The sequence below is a fragment of the Hyperolius riggenbachi genome, chromosome 4 (genome assembly GCF_040937935.1).
Source record: "Hyperolius riggenbachi isolate aHypRig1 chromosome 4, aHypRig1.pri, whole genome shotgun sequence".
Taxonomy (NCBI): domain Eukaryota; kingdom Metazoa; phylum Chordata; class Amphibia; order Anura; family Hyperoliidae; genus Hyperolius; species Hyperolius riggenbachi.
The window spans coordinates 176,572,256-176,589,888 of NC_090649.1; the positions used below are offsets into that span (position 1 = coordinate 176,572,256).

Here is a 17,633-nt window from a genome sequence, read left to right on the forward strand (position 1 = left end):
TTCGTTTCGATTGTGCCTTTTGTCCTTTTCGATCCCGAAATAATCGACCGTACGGTTAATATCACCACCCACGGTTTCGTTTTTTTTTCCGATTCTGATGGTTTCGTTTTTCCAATGATCGAAGGCTGCAAAGAAACGAAACGTAGTACAGGGACGGACGGCATAAAAGAATATATAATCGATCTGAACAGCCATCAAGCCTACCAATGGCTCGATTAGATGGATAAAGAGAGATAATATCAAACATGTTCGATCACTAGTCGTTCGTTTTTGGGGTCTATTAATCGAAACTATAATGAGATTATGACTATTTTCACATACGTTTTCAACACTCGATTCGTTTACCGAACGAATCGAAGGCTAAAACGAAGGCAAAAACGAAACGTGTATTCCCAGCATTAGAATGATACACAGTTAATTGGTAAATACAATGGGAGAAAGGAAAAAATAAAGAGACAGCATATTGAGCACTGGGGATAACCATGGCAAAATAAGTGTAGGTTTATAGCAGCACTACATTGTAATTATATCCAGGGACAATCAGCATTGTTCTTCACCAGAAAGCAGAAGCATTGTTGCAATGTCTAAAATTGTATTTTTTCCAATGCACTTTACTGTTCCTTCATTAGAATACATTTAGTTCTTGCTGGAAAATGTCTGGAATAGCTTCCATTTCCTTCTCAGTAGGGAGCACACTTCAGATTTACCTCTGCGCCTGCTTCTGAATTTAGAAACCAAACTTGGCAGGTCAGCGAAGACGGAGAGGAGTCTTGCAGGTAACACTGTGAACATTACAGATGTGCCGCTGGTGAGTCACACATCATATTTTCAGGACAAGAATGCAGCTTAGAACATCACTCAGTTATTAGACCAAATATACAAGCAGGTATAGCAAAAGTGAAGCAAAAAGTCTTGCTTGACATGTACAGTTAATAACATCTAAATTGTTAATATCAAAAACACCAAGATCATGACAACAGTAGATGATTGCAATATCAAGATAGCAGTTGACAATGAAAAGATTGAGTGTGTGCAAGAATTCACCTTCCTCGGCTCTCAAATCAATCGAAATGGAGATTGTATAAATTAAATTAAACGTCTGATAACCTTCGGCAGAAACGCAATGGTAAGCATGAACCAAGTATGGAAAAGCAAAGACATTAGCATTATGACCAAATGTAGACTGGTTCATGCCATCATTTTTCCCATAACCATGTATGGCTGCAAAAATTGGACCCTAAGAAAAGCAGATAGAAGAAAAATCGACTCCTTCGAGTTGTGGTGCTGGCGACGATTGCTTCGCATTTCATGGACAGCAAGGATGACGAACAAAGAAGTATTGGAACGTATAAGACCAGACATGTCACTGGAAGGCAAGATCACCAGACTCAGACTCACATATTTCGGCCACGTGATGCAATCAAATACCATAGAAAAAGACCTAACTCTAGGGACTGATCAGTGGAAAAAGGCGGCAAGGCCGCCAGGATTGAGCTTAAAAGGATACTGAAGGGGGGTCGGGGGAAAACGAGTTGAACCTACCCGGGGCTTCTAATGGTCCCCCGCAGACATCCTGTGCCCGTGCAGCCATTCACCGATGCTCTGGCCCCGCCTCCGGTTCACTTCTGGAATTTCAGACTTTGAAGTCTAAAAAACCACTGCGCCTGCGTTGCCATGTCCTCGCTCCTGCTGATGTCACCAGGAGCGTACTGCACAGACACAGACCATACTGGGCCTGCACAGTATGCTCCTGGTGACATCAGCGGGATCGAGTACATGGCAACACAGGCGCAGTGGTTTTCAGACTTTAAAGTCTGAAATTCCAGAAGTGAACAGGAGGCGGGGCCGGAGTATCGGTGAGTGGCTGCACGGGCACAGGATGTCTGCGGGGGACCATTAGAAGCCCCTGGTAAGTTCAACTCATTTTCCCCCGACCCCCCTACGGTGTCCCTTTAAGGACTGGAAATTTAAGGACTGGTGGAAATTATACAGATCGGGCAGCGTGGAGAGAGCTAACCCCTAACGACTGAATGAATATCATCATCATCATGGCTGGATAGTGTACTGGTTAAGGCCCCTGACTTTGACATGGGAGACCAGAGTTCGAATCCTGGTTAGGGTCAGTACCTATTCAGTAAGGAGTTCAAGGTAGACTCCCTACCAATGCAGGGTGGTCTCTTGAGCGTGTCCTAGTGGCTGCAGCTCTTGACCGGTTTGAGTCCGTCAGGAGACAAGCGCTATACAAATGTGGTGCAGTTTGATGGGATTGTAGGTTCATGGAGTTTGAAGTCTAAGGTGCCAGGACATTGGTGCCTATAGGTTTCTGTGAGGTAAATTTGGGCCTGGCGACCAAATTTCCTGCTTCCTGTCTGTGTGTACAGAGCCGGTTGCTTCAGCATAGATTTGCTGAACGTCTGTGTGTACAGAGCTTCTGGTTGCTTCAGTAAAGATTAGCTGAATGTCTGTGAGTACAGAGGTGATTGCTTCAGCATAGATTTACTTCCCTCAAAAGTCCTATTGCTCAGCAGATGTTTGAAGGCCACTGAATGCTCCCTGTTTCATCCCTCCAGCTATGGACATGCTATGCATTGTACTGGAATCAGGAGAATTGTCATCACATAATAATTTCATGCTGTATGTGTCGTATATACAGCCCTGAGGTGTTTTTTTTTTTTTTTTTAGCACACACCTTGACTTTATGTTAAATAAGACTTATCTTTGAAATGTGTTTTCATAAGATAAGCATACAGGAAGTCTGAGAAGAGAATGTGTGTGGCTCACCCTGATACACAATAAAATGCAATATACTGTATGCTGCTTTCCTATCTGCCAGCCATGCAACAGATAGCAATAAATGACAAGCGGCTGCATGGGCCAGCATCTGCCTATCTCTGGTTTTATGGCAGCATTCTGTGATATTGTTGCATATTTACTTGCTGATTTGTATGCACATAAAATATAATTGCTCTGAGGTTTCAGCCACAGGAAGATATCATTAAAGTGTCAGCCGTGTATGGTGCTGAATTAGACCTGCTGCTTCGCCTTTTTCCTACCTTGTATAATTTTGCATTTGTAAAGCAGTACTTGAACAGGGTACAAATATGATTAGCAACAGTACAATTCCTGCCATGCTTTAGGGAATCTATATTATATATATTATCAGCCAGGACACCCACACATTAGCGTTGGGATTCCTTTGTAGACTGGCTGTGAGGGATATGAGAACTGCATCTTCCCTAATTCATATCACATACTCACAGGTAGATTCTGGGACTATCTGACTGACATTTTATATTTCTCAGATTGCTGCTGAAATATACCATATTTTTCATAATATAAGTAGCTCCTAGGTTTAGAGGCCAAAATCAGGGAAAAAAAAATACTAAACCTGGTGCATCTATAGTGCAGGGGCCTTTTCCCCTCAAGCTGTCTCTAATCTACTCTATCTACACCAGTGATCTGCAAACTTGGCTCTCTAGCTGTTAAGAAACTACAAAACCCACAATGTGTTTGCCTTTATGAATCATGACTGTGGCTGTCAGACTCCTACAATGCATTGTGGGACTTGTAGTTTTTTAACAGCTGGAGAGCCAAGTTTGCAGATCTACACTGACCAGCTACACTACACTAACACCAGCTACACTGCACTACACTGATCCCTGCTGCCCCACCAGCTAAGCTACAATGAACTACACATCACTAACCCCTGCTGCCCCACCAGCGAAACTACACTACAATACACTACACAAAACCCCAGTACATTCAGTATTGGTCCTGCACTGTAACAACAGGGGTGCATGTCATGCGTGAGCCCGTGTGCCGCCGATATTACAGTACAGAACCAATACAGAACTACTGGGGCCACACAGAGCAGAGGACCAAGAGCCGCAGTGTACAGCCATGTCACAGCTGCAGAAGGAGAAGAAGGATAGCACTTCTACCAGCAGGATGCGGGGGAGGGGGGGGGGGGAAGAGGAGTGTAGCAGCAGGATCAGGTAAGTCTTTCCTTGCACTCTGCACAACATTTTACCATGTCTTTGGGAGAGAAAAATACTTTTATATATACCTGGGGCTTCCTCCAGCCCCCTTTCAGACTGATCGGTCCCTCGCCATCTTCCTACTCCGCTTGGATCAGCCGCCAAGCGGCCCAGTAATTTCGCAAGTCAGGGCATACTGCGCATGCGCGAGCCCCATGAGCATTGCCGGGAGAGTACTGTGTCTGCGTAGTACTAATGCGCAGCCGCAGAATGCTCCTGGCTTCAGGAGCGCAACGGTGAGCCGGAATGCGCCAATTTGCGAAATTACTGGGCCGCCTACTGGAGGATCCAGGTGGCGTGGGAAGACAGCGAAGGATTGATCAGCATGAAGGGGGCTGGAGGAAGCCCCAGGTATGTATAAAGCTTTTTTTAATCATCTCAGGTATACTTTAAGGATGTTTTTCACAGAATTTGATCTGTGATCACTGTAATTGGCTAACAGTGATCACAGGGTCAGGAGCCAATGAAATTAGGGCACGGAGCTCGGCAAGTAGTGGAGATTTATGCCTTGCCAGCGATATCAGGGTGTAGATCTCAACTAGCTGTTTCTGGAAGGGGTTAAACAATATTACACAGGGGCTTTACAAAGCTAAACAGTGATGCACAGAATTTATTAAACAACAATAAACAACTTTGTACAGACTCCAAGCTGGGGATGGATATAGGAGACAAGTCAATGGGTCTATATGGTGGCAGAGAAAATCAGTAAATCAGCTCCTTTATAGGTGGAAGGCCTTACAAGACTGAAAACAGTGACTACACTAGTAATACGTGTATGTTATAGAAAAAGACATATTTCCAATGCTCAAAAGCTTCTGAGCAGCTGTGATGTATTATTTAATCTTCTCAAGCTGAGAGTTTGTTCAATTATGGCCGGTCTTGTTGGGCACATTGGAGAACTGTTGTGATCTATATCTATCAATTGGTAGTTGTAATTCTGCTGGTCTCCCCAGGGCCTCATTTATCAAAATTGTTACTCATGGTGCCAATCATTTTCTGCCTGTCATTCTGGCGCACTTAGGAAACATGAAGAGCTTATAGTGTGGTCAGTGCAGGAACACGTGCCTCATGTGTTCTATAAAAGCTTGCCTGGTGGGGATCCAGAGCTCCACGTATGCTGCCTCCCCGTCACAGTGATTGCCTCACTGCTGCTGTCAGTCTGAACTATAATTGTGGCAGTATGGATGGTGTAGTATTTATTGGTCAGAAAAAGTGACAGAGCTTACAGAGCTTTTTAGATCTTTATGGCATGGTTTGTACACAACACAGAAGTTTGGCTTCTTAAAAAAAAGAATGTATTTGCCATTCTTCATATTGGAGTGAACAATTGATGTCATCCCATGATGCATCACTGCTGAATATGCAAATCATCTATTTGTTGTCCCTGACAGCTAACCACACCTCCAGAACCGCTGGAATGCAATGATGTGTCAGCTTATTAGTAAGGAGGCTTTTTGGTCTCTTTCAGCCCTTACACATTACAAGGAGTTCTGGTTCACCATGAGCTTGCCAGGAAATCTGTAACTCTTTGTACAAATTAGCTTTTTCCTGATTCTGACCTTCATTGCATTCAGGTGCAGCATTATAAGGCTACCGTGATAAAGTATCCCTGAAACAGGGGAAAATGTATTAAATCAAGCCCATGGCGGGCTAGACCACTGTCCTAGAAGCGTCCAGTCACTGCTCGCTGCCCCCCGAGGTCCCCTTCCACGTTTCCTGTAGTTTTAATGAAATGTTAATCAAACCAAAAAAGGTTTTTTTTTCCTCATAGTAGGAGCCTCAACTGATGTCAATTTATCAAATGGTATTATCAAAAACCAATTTCAACATTGTGGAATTTTTTTTTTTTTGTCTTAGCGGCTGTTACAAGGTTGGCCAGCTAGAAGCAGAAATGGACTTCACATCAGGCATCTGTTGCAGCAAAAACGAGAGCTTTATCCCTCTGGATTTGTATGTAAAAAAAAAACAAAAACAAACTAAAAACAAACAGCACCCCATTGGCAATGTATTGCAGGGCTCAAACATCTATATCACTGACAAAAAAAATGAGTGTCTGGTATATCTTTTCTATTAGCCTGTGGTATTATTTTTTGGAATATAAACACACTTTTTTTATTGTCTCAGGTTTCCTTTAATGGGTCAGAGACGCTGGGTACTGAAACAGTTAATGATGTAATGTCTCCCCTATCTATTGCATAGCACTGCATCATCATATGTCCATGCTTTATAAATAAAATTTATATTACTGTATATACTCATGTATAAGCCTAATTTTTTAGCACAAAAAATGTGCTGAAAAGTTACCCCCCCCCCCGCTTATATACAAGTCAGTGGAGAAGAACAGATGGTGGAGCAGGTTTTGTTACTGGGAAGTTTTATTACTGTCTCCCTGCTGTGTCCGTGCCCCCTAATCCCCTGCAACATGGTGTGCATGCAGAGTGCGCTGCTCAGAACTAACTGTGTCCCCTGGCTTGTGGAGCGGAGCATGCAAGCAATGTGTCAGCAGTGTGATGATCAGGGATTCTGCCTGTGTGGCAATCACTGTCTCTCAAATCTATGACGCCATCCAGTGGGGCCTTGAGACACAGCTGCATCATCCTTGGGATACATCTGGCTATGGGGAGGGGGGCTGACTTGTACTGGGGGCACATCAGGCTACTGTGGAGGGGGCTATACTAGGCAGGAGGCTTATATGTGAGTCCGTCACTTTTTCCTTGTTTATGAGGGGAAAGTGGGTACCTCGGCTTATACGCGGATCGGCTTATATGCGAGTATATACGGTAAAAATAATAATGAAAATAATAAGATAGACCAGATTTCTAAAGTTAGCACAAACTATGGTGAACGTAATTATTCCTTGATATGTTGAGTTATTCTTATTCCCAGGAAGTAGGCATGAAAGAAGCTGCACTGCTTACATGGTGGACTTAATGTACATATACTGAGCACATTACATAACACAAGCATCATTTAGCTTTTCCAATTAATCTAACAGCCTGTGTTGATGTAAAATTAGAGTAACGAGCGCATTGCTGGAAGGATCTATAAAGGGAAGCATTTTTTCGGAAAGAACAATGATAAAGCCAGCGGTGCGTGTTCTGTTTCATTGGCGGAATTGTCTTCCCCACCAGGACTAACATTTCACAAGATCTTCTGATGTTCACAGAAACAATAATTGCTGTGTTTCAGGCTGTAGCCTTAAATTACACTGACATTTTCCCTTCTGTTTCCCTGCCTAACTTTTTAGCCTCTCCCTGCTTAAAAAATTCAGTCACATTTACATACTGGACCACCGGGCTGTCTATTTACAGATAGTTAAAGAGATGCTAGTATTTGCTTGCATGCAAATTGCAGCTTTTAATTGGGCCAATCAAAATCAGCAGGAAGCTCATTTGATTTGCTCAGCCCCAAGCATTCAATTTGCATGAAAGAGTCAAAATTATTATAGGATTATTAACATCTTAACCACTTTTCCCACCAATACAGTATATCTATGTCCTCTGTAGCGTCATCAAAGCCGCGAGGGCGTAGATATACGATTCCCCCCTGTAGTCCAACTGTGCCCAATAAGTCGCACTCCCGTGCGCGCCCCCGGGCACTTTCAGCTGCGTTACTAATTGGTGAAAGGGAACATGTTAGAATTAGAGACACCTCTCCCCCTCCCCCCGCAGATGAATGATCACTGCAGTATCCAACTGCAGTGATCCTTCATCACTTACCCTCGGTGGCCAGGTCGCTATAAAAAATGGTCAGTAAGCAGCCTCACTCACCTTATCTCATTCCAGCAATAAGCCTGCGCCTCTGATCCCCACTCTGCACTCAGCCGCGTAACACTGAATATATCCGGGTACCGGCTTGATGACGTCATCAAGCCGGGAACCGGATATTTGGCATCACAGGACTGTGTGCAGAGCGGGGATTGGAGGCTCGGGCTGCAGGCTGATCGCTGGAGCAAGATAAGGTGAGTGAGGCTGTTTGCTAATCATTTTTTTTATAGCGATCTGGCCTCTGACGGGGCTGCCTGGGTGGGGGGGGGGTCACATCTGGATATCCATCCTGGGGTTGCGTGGACCCCTGGTGGGGAGTGGGGCCACATATACCCATTTTGAGTGTAGAATCTTATAGTGGGAGCAAATCTGGCTATAATGGGGGGGGGACTAATCCTGGGTGCACACGCTAATCCTGAGGGCACATCTGGCTATAATGGGGGACCACTATACCTGGGGAAACATTTAGCTATAATGAGGGGCAGTAATCCTAGGGGCACATCTGTCTATGTATACTAGGAGGTGCCAAATACAGGGGACACATCTGGCTATACGGGGGGGGGGGATACTCGGGACACATCTTGCCTTCTATACTGGGGGACATAATACTGGTGACATGTTTTTATCTACTGTGGCACTTTTTATTTTTATACTGGAATTGATAAAAACTGAGAAATAATGCATATTTTCATTTTTCCCCCTCTTTTTCCCATTGAAATGCATAGAAAACTTTTTTTCTTCGGACAAAATACCTGCCAATGAAAGTCTAGTTTTTGCTGAAAAAAAACGATACAGAGATCATTTAGGTGTCGTGAGCAGGGATAAAATTATTGCTGATTAAATAGGGACATAGCTGAAATGTCAAAATTGCTCTGGTTCATAAGGGGAAAACAAGGTCTGGACACAAAGCGTTTAACCTCTAGGCGACCGTGTCACGCCATTCGGCGTAAACACCCGGCGTATGACAGGCGATCTCGCAGATTGGCTGGCGGGGAGTTTAAAAAAAATTATTCAAAAAAATAAAGGAATAAATATTTGAATAAATAAATAAATAAACATGCTCGCAGGGATCATTCATAGCCCATCAACAGAGAGCTTTGTTGGTGGGCAGAAGAGGGAGGGGGAATCACTTGTGTGCTGAATCGTACAGCCCTGCAGTGAGGCCTTAAAGCTGCAGTGACCTATTTTACAAAAGCGGCCTGGTCTTTAGGGGTGTTTAGGCCTGTGGTCATCTCTATACATGAGGCACCCTGAAAAACAGCGGTGTGCATTTTTGCTACACATCACTTATTAAAGCAGCTTGAGTATGGTAGTGCAGAGATAATAGCCTTCTATACAGTGGTGCAGCTACAGATGTCTGGGCCCCAATGCAGAACCCCCCCCCCCCCCATTTACTTTTGATGTACAACAGGAAAATCCCCCACTCCTGGCAATCAAACAAGTCCCCGCAGGGGCTTATCTTCCGCTCGTTTTACGGTATTGTCTGCCCGTGGGTATCGAACGCGGAATCGATTCTGCGGGTCATCGGACACGTCGGATATTATCAATCGAGCCATCAGCGGCTCGATTTATAACAAAAACCGACCCGTGTATGCCCAGCATTACAATCAGAAATTCACTCTGTCATGAAGATCAGACATGACAATTTTGGCAACAGATATCTACTTTATTTGCTAAATGTTTCAGTCAATGACACTAGTCCACTTCAGGTCAGTTGTCCACCCTTCACCAGGCCTTAACAAACAGCATCTCCGAAAAGCCAAAATAAATAAATGAAACTTTATTCAAAACACATGGAGTATCTGATCCAACCAGATGCTACTCTGCAGTCTGCAGCATCGGTGGTGAGTGCAGCTGGACTGTACATGCACCAACTGTAGCAGACTTGCAGATTTTCTGGGCTGGCTACCAGAGGATGGAGGCAGCCCGGGAGGAGGGTGAGGGAGCCAATGGCCTGAAGAGGGCTGGAGGAGGCCCCAGGTACGTATACACCCCCCCACCCCCAGTACACTTTAAATTTGAATTTGCAAGTAGTTGATTTTCTGAGCCAGTCTGTGGCAGGTCTTGTGTTTGCTGACTTTATAGAACTTCTCCATTTCTGACTTCAGAGTAGCAGATCACTACTGCATAGCCATAAAAGTGGCGATCTCCACAAACACTGCATTCTTGCTTCAACAATAACTTTACTTGCCATCTCTTTATAGCTGCCTTCCTTGCCAGGCCCCTCAAAACCAATAAAGAAAGAGGAGTTATTTATAAAGGAAATGAGGAAAGTAGTTTTCATTTATTAAAAACGTTACATTTTCATTCACTGGCTGATTTATCAAGGTAAATGTGTAGAAACCTGGGGCAAAAGACAGTGCAGCTGCTCAGATCAACCAATGATTTCTTTCAATGCCGTTCCCACAACAAGGGTAACAGAGTGGAGCAAGAGGCCTCCCAATACTGCTGAATATATTGAATAAAAGGAAGGAAACTTAAGGTACATACACACATCAGACTACAGTCTTTGGAAAACGAAAGATCACAGACCAAACTTACCACCCTTCATGTAGTATGAGAGCAATACCTTCACAGTCTATTCTATGGAGCTGAACTCCCCATCAGAAAAAAACCTTTGCAAGATGCTGCACACACAGATGCTGTACAGACACAAAAGATCAGTATTTGCAAAAGATTTGTTCCTGCAAAAAATCCATTCCTGCAAATTGCAATGATAGTCTATGAGATCTGCAGATCATCATACACACATGATTTAACTGACATTCATCTGCAGATCAGATCTACCAGGATGGATTTTCAGATCTGCAGATGATTGCTTGATCTGCAGATGAATGTCAGTTAAATCATGTGTGTATGATGATCTGCAGGCCTCATAGACTATCATTGCAATTTGCAGGAATGGATTTTTGGCAGGAACAGATCTTTTGCAGATACTGATCTTTTGTGTCTGTACAGCATCTGTGTGTGCAGCATCTTGCAAAGGTTTTTTTCTGATGTGGAGTTCAGCTCCATAGAAAAGACTGTGAAGGTATGGCTCTCATACTACATGAAGGGTGGTAAGTTTGGTCTGTGATCTTTCATTTTCCAAAGACTATGGTCTGATGTGTGTATGCACCCTTAGCCTGTCTGGAATGGGAGGGTTTAGTGCAGTTACATCAGATTCATTTATTTCGCCAAGTACAAACAGGGGGTTGCACCCCGAATTGGTTTTGGCTCATACAGGTTCTGAAAGGACGAGGGGAAGGGGGGGGGGGGGGTATGTCTGAAAGCCAAAAGCAAAGGATGCCATACTACAGTGCCCCAGTTGCTGTGGGCAATAATCTGTCACCCCTAAGGAGACTGGGATTGGGGGGGGGGGGGGGGTAATGGATGGACGTATGCATGCATCCAATTGCACTTACTGTACTGCAGATGTAGAAAACGAGCTACAAGCATACTGTGCTGCTAACTTCTCTTGCCAGAAAAAGACATTTCTAACATTTTCAGCTTAAAGTTGGTTTTTAAAAAAATCGGAAATCTTTTTTCTTTTTTAAAAAAGTAAAGAAATGAAAAACGTTTAACATTAAATTAAAAACAAGGCTTGTAAATCACTAATATGTTTACAATCGTTACAGTGGAGATTCACTTTAAACTGAATCATAAGTGAGAGAAAATATAAATGCGGCCATGTGGGCATGTTTAAAAAAAAAAAAAAAAAAGTCTGTTGCCCGCTGATCTTTTGGCTCCAGTAAGGCTGAATCCTACCACAACAGGCATTAAGGCAGTTGCAATAGTTCTGAGTCACACCCACCACAAGTATAATGGAATGATCATGCACTGCTCCTCTTAGGGCTCGTTTCCACTATCGCGAATCCGCATGCGTCCAACGCATGCTGATTCGCACATGTAATGCAAGTGGATGGGCCTGTTTCCACTGTAGCGTTGTTAAGGTGCATTTTTTTCAGCGGTGAAAAAACGCACAAAAGAGCCGCAGAATTCGCCTGCGAGTGGAATGCATGCGAATCGCATGCAATGTATTTAATAGGGAAATCGCATGCGTTTTCCCCATGCGTTTTTTGCCGCGAATTCGCATAGGTACCAATGTAAATTCACACAGGCAGTGACATGGTTAAAATCGCATATACCCTCACCTATGCGAAATCACATGCAAATTTGCGGCAAAAACGCATGGGGAATCGCATCCGCATGCGATTTCATCAGCGGTGGAATCCAGGCGATTCCGCACCGCAATAGTGGGAACGAGCCCTCAATGGTTGAAGGTCAGAAGATTAATACAAAATTACACACATTGAGGCTAGATTCACAGTGGGACGTTGCGTTTTGATGCGACGTTAAGTCGCACCGCAAACTTACAATGCAACGCACACAGTCGCAACGCAGCGTTACCGTCGCAAACAGCAGATACAGTAAAAAATACAGGCAATGAAAAGTATATTTCCAAGTCATTACTGAGCATGTGCAGACAGTCCAACGCAGCTAATAACGTGTATAACACACTGCATGCAGTACTTTTACTTAACGTGCAGCGTTAGACACCAACTGTCTGTGAACGGCGCATTGATTTTTCATTGCAGTGAGTTATTCTGCGTTAAATGCTGTTTTAACGTGCAACTTTAACGTCCCACTGTGAACTTAGCCTCAATTTAGATTAGCCAATGGTTGGCCAATTTTACTACTTACATGTAGTGTGGGGACCAACAGATTGTGAATCTTGAGTAAAATTAATCTTCTTGCTTTTGCGTAGTCATGGAATTGCAGAAGCAACATTAACGGAGGTCAGATTCACCAACGACCATGAGAAGGTCACTTGTAAGGTACAATTGGCCAATCCATCTCCACTGATGCTTGTGGTTTCCAGGATTATCTTATTTTCCCTGGGGGTATTCAGGATTGGTGCAAAGGCCTTCATTTATAGAGACTGGTCGAAGCATCAGTCACTAAAGTTACCTTCCACTCATAAAATCTAACGCTCAAGTTTTAGGGCCTTTTTCCACTTGAGCGGTGGGAATTGCCGCTGAAAAATTTGCATGCAAATTTTCATGCGAATTCGCATGGATGACTATGTATGCAGATTTAACCATGGCAGTGCCTGTGTGCTTTTCCATTGTTTCTATGCGAAATCGTACGCGAATGAAAATTTGCATACTAAAACCACATGCGAATTTCCTATTAAATACATTGTATGCAAATCGCATAGCAGTATGCGGTGGCTCTGCCGTGCAGATTTTTTCTGTACAGAAAAACGTTTAGAAATCCTGACAAGTGGAAACAGTCCCATCCACTTGTATTGTCTATGCGAATCTGCATGCAGGAAACGCATGCAAATTCACTCTAGTGGAAACGGGCCCTTAGAGGCTACAAAATGAAATGAAATGTTTAAGAGTAGTTTAAAAAGAAAAAGGTAGATATGAACTTCACTCCTATCAGAGAAAACACTCAGGAGTGAGATAAATAATTATATCTTGATGTTCCAAAAACAATTCTCAGAATGCCATGTGTTTCTTGGACTAGGTTTACTCCTTACTGAGGCGCAATGTGTTGCATTCTATGAGGATCTTTTTTTTCTTCTTTTTTTAAGAACAAAGCTATAATTGTATTTATCTCGCTAGATTGCTTTCTCTGAGAGGAGGTTAGTTCATATCTTTCTCTTTTAAACTTTTTTTTTTTATTTTGGCACCTCTAAAACTTAAAGTGGACCTAAATCCAGGACATCCTTTCTGCTCTAAAAAGATAAGCAACAGCATAATAACCTTTACACTGGGGATACACGGTACGTTTCTGTACCGTGTATCGAGCAGCTGATCCGGCCAGCTGATAATATTCAGCTGGTCCGATCACGCTGCTCGACCCCGCCTGCTCGATCCCCACCGGTGGACAATGGCAGGGAATCGAGCAGCTGATAAGGAGCGCGGGCGGGGACGAGCGGTAATCGGTCCGCGGAGACGCGGCTGGGGTCGATCCGGCGGCTAATCGGCGGCCAGATCGACCCGTGTATTCCCAGCATTACAGAAAAACATTTCCTTGTCACCGCTTATAGAGCTCCTTTAGAGATGCTGTAGTGGTTACCTCCTGGTTTGCTGGGAGCACAGTAAGGGTTAAACTCCTGCATTTACATATAGCCTGTCTGAACGGCATACCACGGCACAGTTCAGACAGAGGACAGCTCAAATTACAGTGTATCATTAATAGCAGATAAAGGGGAATTAGACACACTGTTATCTCTGAATACAAACAGGGTGGGTTTATACATGTTCTACTCATGTGAAAGACTTTAGGCCCGATCGGATTCCGATCGATTTTGGGTACTTAACACAAAATTGATCACAAAATCAATCGGAAACAATTTGGACGTCAACACACAATGCAATTTCTTATCAGATCCCCCATCAATCTGATGGAAAATTGTAGTGAGTGTATGGGGCTTAAGCAGGCCAGATTTATCTTACAGAAGCCTATAGGCACAGATGTCCGGGCACCTTAGACTTTGCCCTCCAATAACCTACAGCCCCACCAAACTGCACCGCAAGTGTATTGGCTGGCCAGGCTGTCACTTCTCCCTTACTTCTCTAGCATTAGATAGCCAGAGATACCCTCAAATATTAAGTAGCTAGAGGTGCCCCCAAGTATTAGATAGTGAGGGAAAACTCAGTATTATGTAGCTAGAGGTGCCCCCAAGTATTAGGTACACAGTTGCTACACACTTTCGGTCCAACGGACACAGCATAGATGATCTTCGTGTCACTGCCCTGAAGGGCGGCTTCAAAACGTCAAATGACCGATTAATAGCAGAAACAAAATTTATAAATTGGTTCAAAGCTGTACAGAAGGATTTGAATAAGGACAACAATTTTCTATATTGGTATGAGATTGATGATATATGAACTGTCTCAGCCACTGTAGCTGAACTTGTGAACTAAGAATTTACGATACCTCTGGGTCAATCCTAATACCAGGTCTGTGAGCAATGGAGTAAACAAGGATCCTTATCTTACCCCAATTAGATGGTCTGTTTGTATTAAGGCATCTTAATGACGTATTTATGCTTGAAAAAAATATCGGTTTTCCCTTTTGATGTTGCATGTATATAAGCTGTCTGTACCACCAGCTTGCAAACTAACAGGATGTAAACCTGACGAAGGCTGCAAGGCCGAAAGCTTGTTTATTCTTATTCATTTGTAGTTAGCCAATAAATGGTATCATCCTGATTTAAAACTTCTTGCTTTTACTGATGGCTAACACGGTACAATACCCTACTGCTACAAGTATTAGGTAGTGAGAGGTACCTCAGTATTAAGTAGCTAGAGGTGCCCCTGACTGAAGGGAGATCTAATCAGTGGGATACAGAGAACAGGGTGAGTAACCTCTCATTTACACTCATCAGGGAAGAAAGCACTCTGGGAGGGGAGTTAGCCGCCTTTCCATCATCAGCCGCCTGTAGGCATGTGCCTACAGTACCTTATGGTAAATCCGGCCCTGGGCTTAAGGGTCAGTTTATCACCACACTAAGTGGAGGATTTTTCTCTGGATTGTGTAATATCCTGCAGAGATAGATTGTCCTCCCCACTGCTGTTGCATGCTTTTGTGAGTATGATTGTTCACATCCATCTCCCTCCTGTGATTAACATACGACAGTATATAAAGTCTAGTATTCTAAGACTTCTACTGTACACTTAAAAGGAGAAGCTCGGACTTTTCATCACAATCCATTTAGTGTTTACAGTCACCTATCCAGTAGTGTTCCCACTACTCAGATGTCCTTCTCCTGAATGTAAAGCTACCAACAAAAACATTTCACATTGGCCCAAAATGTGCAAATATGGCCCAACTGGGAATGGAATTTAATATAACAGTAATGAAGTAGTTTAATGAAGCAACATTTCATCTACAGCAGGGGTCTCAAACTCAATTTACCTGGGGGCCGCAGGAGGCAAAGTCAAGATGAGGCTGGGCCGCATAAGGGAATCAATCAATCAATCAGCAGCTCCCCCCCCCCCCCCCTTGCATTGATTTTGATTTCAAAATCAAATTCACACTGAAGCGAACTATTTTGCCCATCTTACCTTATAGTTCGCTTCAGTGCTCCCAAGTAATCCGCCGTGTCCCCTCCGCAAAACGAGGGCTGCAGAGCCCCCAAATCGCCCGGGGGGCAATCCGCCGGCATTTCAGCTTCAACTCTGCCCCTCCTGACGTCAATCGTGGCGCATTACCGCCTCTGCTCGCCCCTCTCACTCTTCCTTCACAGAGATGGGCGGGCCGCGATTGACGTCAGGAGGGGCAGAGCTTTCAGCTCTGCCCCTTACAGGAAATGCCGGCGGATTGCCCCCCGGGCGATTTGGGGGCTCTGCAGCCCTCATTTAGCGGCGGATTACTTGGGAGCACTGAAGCGAACTATAAGGAAGCTTTTGGCGGCGTGGGCCACAAAATATTGTATCGAGGGCCGCGAGTTTGAGACCCCTGATCTACAGTGTCTACAGAATTAGCCACCCATGTTTGGTTAAACTGACTCTTTAAAGTTCTACTCCAGGTACAAATTGCTTCCTAAAACAGCGTAGGCACTTTGTTAGTCTGATGTAAAATACATTGGGGCTGATCCAATTCACTCTTTCTCCTGACTTTTTTCCTAGGTGATATTTTCACATCTTATAGATAAAATGCCTTATAAGCCACCAGCAAGCAAGAAAATACTCTGTTTTTTCGACAGGATCTTTTAACCTTCTTTTTGACATTTTTTTCAGTTGCCGTGTGCTGGAAAGTTATTTTAAAACAGAAGATGAAAAATTATCTCCTAGAAGAAAACCTAGAAGCAAAAGTGAATGGAATTGGGCCCATAATGTTTACAGCACCAGTTCAGCAGTCAAGACACTGGATTCTTCCCACAGCACCGACTGTCATTGCTATAGACTAGGGCTATACTAGGGCTATACTAGGTACACAGAACCACTGCTTTACAGCCTACCTATAGCTATAACAAGAGTTCAGAGCTTACTATATTGAGATTCTACTGTATTATATGTTGCAGTGCTTTTCAGTCGAGTATTTGTAGGTTCCTTTAAAGAGACACTGAAGCAAAAAAAAAAAAAAAAATGATATAGTGAATTGGTTGTGTACTATGAATAATTACTAGAAGATTAGCAGCAAAGAAAATATTCTCATACTTTTATTTTCAGGTATATAGTGTTTTTTCTAACATTGCATCATTCTATAATATGTGCAGATTACACAACACTCAGCATTCAAAATGAGTCTTCAGAGCAGTCTGTGAAGTAATGACCTCTCCTCTAGCAGAGAAAAAGTAAACAGTTTACTTACAGTTGAGGTAAAAAAAAAGTCAGATAACAGCCCTCTCCACGACTAACTTAGTCGGAGAGCTTAATGGCTTGTTTGCATAGAGATAACTGGAGTTTCTCAACTCTTCCTGTACTGGAAACAATTAGACTGATGTATCTGATCTTAATGTTTTATTTCTTAGCTGTACTACACATACAAATCATAATATCATAATTTTTTTTCCGCTTCAGTGTCTCTTTAAAGGACTTACGAGCTGAATTAAAAAAAAAAAAAGTTAATTACCTTAGAGCACTATCAGACCTCAGGGCAGACGATCCATGGCTCCCTTTTACTTTCCAGACGCACCATTATCACAATCCACTTATTACATGTCCCGACCCAGTCCAGGGTCGCCTTATCTCTGGGCGATTACAATCGCAGCTTTAAAAAAATCCTCTGCCTGCATATTTCAAATAGACGTGGCTGCGCAGGATTACAGCCCTGCACGCAGCCCATCGTCACTCCGTACACTGAGTAATAAGTCATGTGGGCGTCACCA

The 17,633-nt window shown here is 43.5% G+C and overlaps 1 protein-coding gene across 2 annotated transcripts in view; it reads right to left on the reverse strand.

Moving 5' to 3' along the window:
* Positions 1 to 763: 763 nt before the first annotated feature.
* The window catches only part of PLD1 (phospholipase D1), a 366,571-nt gene continuing 349,701 nt past the window's right edge, over positions 764 to 17,633 (reverse strand). Inside the window, exon 27 of one of the 2 annotated variants that reach the window (XR_011031386.1) lies at positions 764 to 782. The gene's annotated coding sequence lies outside the window, so the exon portion shown is untranslated. Of the gene's footprint in view, positions 783 to 9,605; positions 10,029 to 17,633 lie in introns of those variants that run through there. The other variant, XR_011031385.1, reaches the window with a different exon arrangement.